Source organism: Cupressus sempervirens, chromosome 8 (genome assembly GCF_028749045.1).
Source record: "Cupressus sempervirens isolate cs-2001-9-10 chromosome 8, ASM2874904v1, whole genome shotgun sequence".
Classification (NCBI taxonomy): domain Eukaryota; kingdom Viridiplantae; phylum Streptophyta; class Pinopsida; order Cupressales; family Cupressaceae; genus Cupressus; species Cupressus sempervirens.
In genome coordinates, this window is record NC_143125.1 from 134862323 (window position 1) to 134873601 (window position 11279).

The following is an 11279-nucleotide window of genomic DNA, read 5'->3' on the forward strand; positions in this document are numbered from 1 at the left end:
TCCTCATTCATTTATTCTAGCAATTCTAAGACTACTTACTATGTAATTATATGCCCTTTGTTCCAGGCTTGACAAACTCACTCATGTAATATTTCTCAAATTCATTCCAAAAAATTACATATACTAAGTGTATTTTAAGAGCTTTCTATAAAATCCATGGACAAAAATAAAATAAAATGAATGCACAACAATAGAAGGATAAGCAATAAGAACCTGTTTTTTGTTAGTGTTGTTGCTGGGCCAACACAAGTAAATGCCAAGAACAAGGAAATAATCTGACATAGAGCATTCCTTGTTGAAAGTTGATAACATGTCATACTGAAATAAAAAAGAAATACATAATCAATGAAAACTTGCATTATTTCTCATCCCAATTGGCTAATAATAACAAAGATGTCATATACATTCCTTGTGATAAATTACTCACAATGAAACACTATATTAATTTTCACAAACTTGAAAGAGGGGCTCGTCCTTGATTGTTTGGTCTGTTGATTTTCTCTGCCACAAAAACTTAACATCCGAACCCAAAAAAATGATCAAAAATATGATTAATAGGAATACCAATATGCAGGTTAAACACAACAAAACAAAATGAACAATGGAAAAATAAATTGAACTGACAGAGAAAAAACAAAATGAAAAAAAGAACAGAAAATGAAAGTTGTCATTATGCACCATTATTTCAAGAAAGAATGAAATTCCATGTTTCAGGAAATGAAGTCCTCCTCATTATTAAACATCATTATCAAATACATGCCAATAAATGAATCATTGGGAACCCTTATTTTAAACATGATGGGATAAGGTATAAGACCACTTTTAATTATTTAATAGTTGAGCTATCAATCATTACACTTCTCAACTTACAACATTTGGCACGTCTAATGTGGAATGTATGTTTCTTCCTTACAAATTACTTTAACTTGTTAGATGTTTTCTTACATTCTATAACTATGCATCTTCTTAATCATGTTATTGAAAAAATTCAACATTTGATCAAATACACGTCTTTTTGTAGTAAACATCTAGTTTGGAAACTTATACATCATTTTGTAGATAATTTGATAGAGTCATTACTTTATCTATCTCATCTCATGGAAGACATCCATCAGGTCATGTTCTGCTCATCCATTTAATAATTCGGTGATATTTATATGGAAATTCTTTTCATATCTAGGAAATTACTTAAGAATTCACAAAAAAATTGAAACTAATAATTTTATAGCCTCTGCATGTTGGATTTACTGGAGATGAAGGAGGAAACACAATAATGGTTCGTTGGCTTAGGTGAAAGGCTAATTTGCATCATGTAAATATACAAACCAGTTACAGTATCTAGTATCTATGTGACTGTGGTGATGATTTGGAGGAAAAAATGAATTTAAAGATGTCTAGAAGAAAAATTTGAAAATTTGCTGCTAGTTCTTTTTTCATTAGTAAATAATGATTTTAAGCTAGTCTACATGAAGGTTAGTTTTATTTTAAGCTAGAGTTGACAAGATTTGAACCTGTGATCAAGTTCTGATACCACTTGTTACAAAAATTGCCAAAAATACATGAGATGATTAAGCAATGTCACAAATCCCAAAAAGAAACATAGACAATTCCAACAAGTCTGTCTCCTACCTACATTTTGTACTAAATTTTTCTTTTCAATGATGATCTCTTTTCTATTTTAATTCTTAGTTGAGTCTGGCTCTTTAGTAGAGAGGAAAATAGCCATTTAAAAATTTCCATGAAACTTACAATGTACTGTAAGTCTGCATAGGTTATGCAACTATCAAAAGCTGGATTAGATTGGATTTTTTTATTAGGGTGTTGACATCATCTTACAATGGCAACATTGGCAACCATCCCCTATTGTTTACTTGCATAAAGAAAACATGTCTGACAAGCACCATAGTAAAGAGGTCAATAGGATTTCCATGAAAATAGATAGCTATTTAACATTGACAATTTTAATTAACATATACTTTTTGGTCTATGTAATTGTTAACAGGTATGGGATAGTTCAATAAGCGAGACAGCACTGAAAGACTTTTATGACTCTAATTTTACTCTACTGGTAGGACTTTAGGCAAACTTAACTGTATGTAAATCTTCTATTTTTTATTATAAAATCAAACAAGTACGGAAGCATTTTATGTTCCTTTCTGAGATTCATTGTTTTTTATAGTATTGAAATTTTTTTCATCTTAAAATATGTTCCTTCTAGTAAGATCTATTCAATCATACTAGCAATTTCATGTGTTCGTGAATTTCTATTTTCCTTTTATAAAATATATTGTTCTGTATAAAAGTCATGCATCTATTTTTGTTGAGTTTTTTTTAGATCAATTATGTATCTGCTCGTGACCACAAATTTCAGTGATGGTTTCAAAAATATGAATCAGTTATAGATAATTCAAATATTTGGTTGAAATTTATGATAGAATAGAAATGATATTAAATTCCACATATCTGAAAGAAGTTGCCCTCGATTGTTTGGCCTCTTCCTTTGCTATGCCACAATTATGTAACAGGAAAACCCCAAAAAAAATGAAGAAAAAGAAGATTGAACAAACATGTGATGTGCAGAAAAACCAACAAGCACGCTAAACACTGAAAAAAAATGGAATGGAAAGAAAAAGAAACAAGAACAGTTGAAATTTGAAATGAGTCTCTAACGTAATTGCTTTTTCCCATACTCTAACTGAACTGCTTCGTCCCGAACTATTTTCTTTGTCATTGTCATTCTCTCAACGGCTACAATTTTAAAATATACAAATAGATCATTTAGTTTTGGGATAATTGATAAATACATATTTTAAACAATTGGTCAACATTATGGACAAGGAAATGAGGTGGGAGCATGCACGAACATCAAGTTGTTATCTTGGCCAAAATTATGAGGGTGTTCTTAAATTTATATTCATATATTTTTGTAGTTATATATTTTTTTATTATTCTTATTTTTTTTAGATATTTTTTTCTATTTTTCATTATAATGGCTAAGGTGGTTTATGAATTGACCAATATTGAAGGCAATTGTTAGTAATATTCAAAATTCTACCCTTTTCATAAGAAAACAATTGTTTGTGATAGAACTAGTTAAGGTTGTGATCCTTTTCATAAGTACACACCTTTTACGAGGTTTTATGTGTTTGTCCAATTCAATTAGTGATAGATATATATCATTCAGGAGCTCTGAAAAATAAACTTATTCCTTGAGTGCCACTTAGATTTCACTTCCTCAGCAATGAGTTCTCACCCTTGGATAGCTTGGGCATGAAGAGTCCCACAAAGGTTAATTATCCAAAGGAAATCGCTTTCATCTAGTATGGCATGGTTGGTCATGTGTTTGATTTGACCATGTGGGAATCTCTCTTTTATAGATTCCACTTCCCCTTCATTATGTGGAACGAAATACCCCAAACTATGTGGAGGCACCTCCTAAACTCATTGTCAAAAGTAGTAGACAAAAGTGTCACATACAATATAATACATCCATAAAGAAAAAAATATTTCACTTGAAGAAGTAATAATTACATGATATTCTCTTTGCATATAAATCTAATCTTATTGGATAATATTTTGGAATCTTCATCTATCAAGAAAAATCCCCCTTTGGTTCACTAAAAATATAATATATATTTTGTAAACTATTCTTTCAAGAAGTCCATGACAATAATTTAAATTCCTCATAGCCCTTTCTAAAAAAATTATTTTTAAAGTATTTTATGCTACATATTGTATGAGTATTACATAAATGTTCTTAAATAATCATTTTTATTCTTGCCATTCATGTGTATAGCTACATTAACAAATATATTACAAATACCTACTAACATAGCATATTACATGTAACTAACTTGTATATCTAGCTTATTGACAAATGGGGTGTCCTACAAGAGGATATGTGTCACATACAACTACTTGAAGAGTACATAATTATACTAAGAGGGACAATAAATTTATGTAACACAATAAGAACACAAGAACACAATGCAAATTATAGGGGAAAACCATAGCAAAATATTATTTTTATATAGATCTCTCTTATAAGCTTTGGAAGAACTAACTACAGGAGACTCACATTCCCTCTTATATGGCTTGTAGGTGTTGAGCAATATAGTTGGAACCAAGTAATATAGTTAAGACTAAGCATGTTGGTTATTAAGTATCGAACAACATGAAGAAGTCTACATGACCGAGCATTAGAGAATTCAAGCCGAGTAGTTCAGTTTTGACATATAAGTTTGTAATGACACAAAAACATATGTAAACCATTTTGGTTGACTTTTCTATGATATATAATATTTGTAGAGCCAACTAAGAAGATGATCACACATCATTTCAAAATATAATGATCCCAAGGTGTGCAATTCAACAAATCAAAAAATAGGATATAAATGACAAAAGATAATGCAGTGTAAGTCATTGATCGAGATCTAGAACCTTCACAAAACATCTATTTAAGGAGGATTCTAACCGTAGAATCAGTGTGTGGAGATGTGTATGAGTGTATGCACATGCGAAAGAGTGAAGACTAAGTTTGAAAGCATATCAGAGAGACAAAAAATTAGAGTAGCAAAGGACGAAACACAGTTATCAGATTAGGAGACCAAATCAAAGATACAACAAAGAGGAGACCAAAGATCATCTTAGAGAGCAAACCAAGGGTCAGGTACTGAATTAGTTATTTTTAATTGAGATAGGGTAAATCTCTTAGCAAAGTGGTCTTAAAAAACTTATGTAAACCTCCTAATAGAATCCTTACTTCATTGTGAGAGTAAAATCCTTTAACAAGGTGAGACCTAATAGTCTCTTAAGCTTTTATCAAAGAAAACCCCTCATAGGGTAGATCATATCTTATGATCAAACATTCTAACCCTAACAAGTTAACTTTATTATTGTCACTGTAAAGATTTGTGGGTTTCATCCCTACCCCAATTTTACCTTCATCTTAAAGTGTTTTTGGATAACCAAATCATTGTGTTATGTGTTAAAATATTTTATGGATGTGATGTATTTCGTTTATGTTTCAACATTATAGTTTTAATGGTAAATCTATTATATGAGGGCCAGATGTGGATTTACGAAATTGGTTTTGAAGTTAAAAGTTTAAGATCCTAATTCCTTCCCCCCTCTCGGTATCTTATTTCCCATATACTTATTCCAAAAAATAGTATCAGTGCTCAATTCTCTATTAGTAAGTCTAACAGCTTGAGAGGATCAGATCATGGAGATGGAAGTGTATAAAATGGGAAAAATCATTGAGAATCAGATGATTGAATTCTAGATCATATTGCAACAATTAAAAGTAGCAAAAGAGGAGTTAAGGAAAACCCTAAAAAGAAGAAAAGAGATAGCTATTCAGGTAAATGACACTTAATACAAAGAAGTTGATAGAGAAGGACTACTTGACAGTGGAAAGGCTAGTAACAATGTTGAAGTATTGAAAGAATTTCTAGAGAAGGATAGTTCCCTAGCAAAAAAAGCAAAATATCTCAAGATAGAACAAGAATTCAGTTAGCTACACTTTGTGAAGCAATCAAACAAAATAAGAAAGAAATGGAAGACAAACACATGGATGAAGAAGAAAAAAGATAGATGGCTAGCAGACTTGAAGAGAGATCATTTGAAGTACAAAAGCTTTAATTAGTTGGATATGATAAATCAACTAGTAATTGCAAATCAGGAAGCAAATAGAAAGGATTTGGACATCACAACTCTGAGGCTACAAAATGAGAAATTGAAAAGTGAGTTAAGGCATGAAAAGGAACTCATGGAGAGATTGAACAAACCAAATGAAGCAATCAAACACTTTGAAGAAATGTTGAGGTCACTTAGACCAAAAGACACCTCTAGACTTGGATACAACAAGCATTCTTCATCAAATGAAGAAGGAAAATCATCTAAAAGTGGAGAACAAAGGAATCATTTAAAACCTACATGTCATCACTATAAGAAAATTGGTCACATAGTCAACATTTGCAAAAGAAAAAATGGTAAGAAAACTCCTAAATCTAAACCAAGTGGTAATTGTTTTAATTGCAAGAAAGCAAGACATCAAGCACATGAATGTAGATCAAAGAACAATGACTCAACTAGAAAGGTATCTAAATTCTAAGGTCATTGCTACAACTATCAAAAGTATGGGCATAGAGCTCATGAGTGCAAATTCAAAGAAAAGTCAAATTGGATACCTAGAAGAAAAGAAAAAAAAAAAAACTCATACATCAAGGAAAGGAAATTCCTACAATTGGGATTACAATACATGGTATAGTTGTCACTACTGTAGAGAATATGGACACATTCTAGAGAATTGCATCAAAATTCATTTCAAAGGAAATTACAAGTTATGGGTAAATGGAGAGATGGTATGTCTTAGTTGTCTCAAAGTTGGAAATGTCAATAGAAACTGCAAAACTAGAACACCAACACCAATAACAAGTAATGGAAGTGACAAACCTAGAGGAAATAAAACATGGAAAGAAATAGTAAGAGTTGGAAGCAGTGAAGTAGGAAAAGCTAAGATCACCCAATCTAATAGATTAGGTGATAACACCACATCTCACTAAAGAAAGAAGGTATGTAGGAACTGTATATTTAATGTTATATTTTACATCAGTTCCTAGCATAGAAGTGATAATGGTTCATACCTACATAAATAAAAGATGCATTAAGAACTAAAAATCATAGAGTACCAAGCATCAGTGGTATAGTCTATATTGACCAAGCTTTGTAGTATATACCAAGTGATCAAGGAAGGTAATATATTGACCAAATGAATTATTTATGGCCAAGTAAGTAACCTTGACTGAGTTGAAGTGGAGACCAAGCTAGCTATCATACACCAACCAATTGCAAAGACATTAATTGTAGACCTAAAATGAAGTCTTGAAGGTATTTATTGAATTTGGACATTCATTTTCATTCACCAAGTGATCAAAGAGCTTACAAGAATATTTCAAGGCAATCAAAGCAACTTTAGTGACCAGAGTAAAAGAACCACAATAGTTTATCAATGAATTAGTGAAACAAAGTAATTATTATTCTCAGTGTCGAATCAAATAATCAATAAAGATATTTGCAAAAGGTTTTATTTCAAACCTTAGTTTTAAATGGCATCTGGAAGTGAAATGATGAAGGACAATAGTGCACAAATCATAAAAAATAATCAAAGTCCTCCACCTAACTTCAAAAATTTAGTTAACCTCAAAAATATTATTAATGATATTGGAGCTTTATCATCAATTCCACCCAAAGTCTTGATTGTTCAACATTTAAGGTCATGTTATTTATGCAAAGTTGGAGAAATTTGAGATTTTGAGATTAGAGAAGCTTATAAAAAGATATGGGTTGATGGAATCCTAAAGGATGAATACAAGATCGTTGTTGAGTTACTCGTACCCTAAGATTTCCAAAGGTTTTTAAAGTTGAATGGCTAAAGATTGTGCTCAATTGTATTCATGACATGAAAATATGGTTAAAAGGTGGGCCAATCAAGATTAATAAGGCTATCATTCACAGGGTAACTAGGTACCCTACCTTGGATCTACTAAAGAGTATTAGAAGCAAAATGAAAAATGAAATTGAAAATCTAACCAAGGCAAAGTGGAATGATCATGGCATGTCAATTGATGGAACTAAGGGCTCATTAACTGAATTTTTTATTTGTCTGTGATGTAGGAGATCTTGGGTTTCCTTGCAATCTTACACTTTTGTTCATTCTGGTAGTCTAACCAAGTTTATGCTATGTTAATTGAGCTCTCGAGTGTTGGCTAAGTTGTTTTTGTGTTAATTGAGCTTGTTGTGTCAATTGAGTTTCTTCTTTGCTAACTGAGTTGTGTAGTGTCAACTGAGTGGCTTCAATGCAATCGAGCTTTTTAGTGTCAACTAAGTCCTATACAATGTTAGTAGAGTTGTTCAATTATGATCGAGTGATCCTTCATGTTTCAAGTGAACCTGTTGTTGTTGATGCTTGGGTCCTTCTTTGATTGAGTTGTCTATGTTTTGGTTCTTAGTTGGAGCCAACTCTTATATTTAAATTAGATCGTGAATTTAATGATAGGATTTTGTTTAGGGATGAGTATTGAGCATTTGAGGTTGGCCTTTCTTCTATGTAATTTTTTATAATCTTCTTTAAGTCATTTTGGCAACTATAAGTAGAGGTATTTGGTTTAGTTTGAAAAGGGAGGTACTTAGAGAAGAATAAATGTTACGAGTTTGAAGTTGATCATAAGCCTTGAAGTTGTATTTTGTACCTGACCACAACCTAGAAGGCCTTGCATCTTGGCATGTATGAGAAAAATTTAATGAATCAATAAATGTGTTTGTTCTCTCTCTCCTTAGTGTTTTTCTCTAGTGTGTTTTCTTTTTTTTTGTTTTCTCTGCAAGGTGGTTTGGATAGCTAGGTGTGCCTTTGGCCCTAACTTTTCAATCTCCTCCTTGCAACAGGTGGTATTAGAGATTGAGGTTTGTCCTTGTTAGATTGGATCATATAGAACATCCCTAAGTTAAATTTGGTTGTAGGGTGGAAGATCTGAGGATTTGACCTATAACTTACAAAGGGTTACGATCTTCTAGGAACCTATTTCTAAAGATAGTTTGAGGTAGAGGAAATGTTGACAATTCCATATTGAATACATTGAGACAAATTATAGCTAGCCTAGAGGAGAGGAGTACATCTTGATGATGCGATTGATGGTGAAGCAATGACACCAAGCCCTAATCCATACCTTGAGGAAGATTAAGATCAGGAAGGATTGTTGAGAGTATTGTGTAGGGCACATTCAAAGCCTGTAGTAGAAGTTGTTCCTTATGATGGGAAATTGGATGCCAATTTTGTGTTGGACTAGATCTTTGATATCAAGAAGTTCTTTGAGTTTGAAAATGCTCTTGATAATAGGAAGGTGAAAATTTCAGTTGTGAGCTTGAAAGGTCATGCCTCACTATGGTGGGAGAATTTGTAAACTAATAGACAAAGGAAAGGAAAGGAGGAGATCAAGACTTGGTTGAAAATGGTGAATAAACTGAAGAAGTGTTAATCTCATATTGGTTTTGACAAGGTAGTGACAAAACACTTAGTCATTATTTATCAGAATTAGAGTGCAAGCGGAGTGATCAGAGCAAGCCAAGAAATTAGTACAAGTTGAGTGATCAAAGCATGTTGAGCATCAATTTCCAGACAATACATGTCAAGTAATATACTTAGTTAGTGTCAAGCACTAGTATGTGTCTAGTAGATAGTTAATGTTGAGTCACTCATGAGCTAAATAAATAGAGTATGCCGAGTCATTTAGAAGATGAGTTACAACATTGAATATATAGTGAATGTCAAGCATCAGAGACTTCAATTTCCAAGTGAATAGTTTTGGACATAGTTGTTTTTAATGGCACAAACTTCTATGTAAACCATTTTTTGGCCGACTTAACAATTGTTTTACAATTCTAGAAGATATATAGATGTATATTATGAATCTCTATGTAGTACATGAAACCAATTGAATTAAGGGATGTTCTAAGGAAAAAAATGGATCAACCTTAGTCATTTACTCCTACCTAACCCTAGCCCACTTGTGTTTACTTAAGGAGACAATCCCTAAATAGTTTGTAGGAATGAAAGAAGAGAAGGAGATGCAAGAGAGACAATTCTAAGTGCAAAGATGATTCATGGTGGCTATGAAGGTTGTGATAATATTATGAATTATAGAATTAGTTAGAGAGAACAGAGGAAAGTAGAGAGAGGACAGAGGAGACATATCTGATCAAAAGGATCAAGTACACATTAGGAAAGAGAAGATTGACATCAATTAATAGAGTGCTAACTGAAGGATCATGGTGTTAATTCATTCTAATAGGTGATGCAAAGAAAATCTCCTAACAGAGTAGTCTTAACAAGCTTGTTTAAATCTCTTAATCAAGTGCTTATTATATTGCAAGTTTAAGTCCTCTAACAAGGCACACTTTAGCAAGATGTTTAAATCCTTTAACATGGTGAGATCTAATAGTCTTTGTAAGCCTTTAACTGGAAAAATCTTTCTTGGGGTAGATCATAGTTTATAGTTAAACTTCTTGTAACCTTAATTGGCTACACTTTACAGCTGTAGTAGTGAATATTTATGGGTGTCATCCCCACCCCAATTTTACCTTCTCATTGGAGGGTTTCTAGGAAACAAATTTATTGTGTTATGTGTTATTTCTTTCATGTTATGGATGAACATCTGTAGTTAGCTATTTTAGTTTACATGCTAAATTGTGAGATGGATGTGTGTTGAATGCTTTACAGTTCAAGTTTTGAAGTGTTGATCCACCCCCCCCCTCCCCCCCCCCCCCCCCCCCCCCCCAAGTTTACTTTCCCATTATTATTTCCAACAATTGGTATCAAATATTTGTTCTCTGGAAAGGAAAGCTTTACAACTTTGAGGAAAGATCTTGAAGATGGAATGGAAGTCTACAAGTTGGGAAAGACTATTGAGAACTAAAAGACTGAAATCTAGCTTGCCCTATACCAACTCACAGAAGCAAGAGAAGAACTTCATCATTCATTGAGGAGAAGGAAAGAGGTGGCTATTGAGAAAAATGAAACTCATTACTAAGAGGAAGACATTAAATAATTGTTTGAAAATGGAAACTCCAATGAGTTTGATGCAATAGTTGCAAATCTGATGGAAAACAATGGTGCCCTAACTGAAGAGGTCATAAATCTTAAGATAGAATAAAAAGTCCAATCAATATTTCTATGTGGGGTGATTGAGCAGAAAAAGAAAGTTGAGGAAGACAAAGTCATGATTGAAGATGACAAAAGAACACTAACAATTTGACTAGAAGAGAAGACATCAGATGTGCAAAAGATTTCTAACATGCAATTGGATATAATGAATCAATTGATGATTTCCAATCATGAATTGAATGGAAAAGACATTGAGATCACAACGCTAAAGTTATAGAATTACCAACTTAGGAGTGAACTAAGAAAAGAAAAGGAATTTGCTAAAAGTTTCAACAAACCTAGTGAAGCCATCAAATACTTTGAGAAATTGATGAGATCTCCTAGATTTAACAATGATACTGTTGGATTAGGATACACCGGTACTGAGGAAGGATAATCATCTAAAAGTGGTGAACAAAGAAATAAAAAAGGTAAGAACTACAAACCCACTTGTCATAATTGTCAAAAGTTAGGTCATACAACAAATGTTTGTAGGAGCAACAATGCAAATCAAAACCCTAAGCAAAAATTCAAGGGTTACTATCATAAGTACAACAAGAAAGGACATCAAGCACATGAT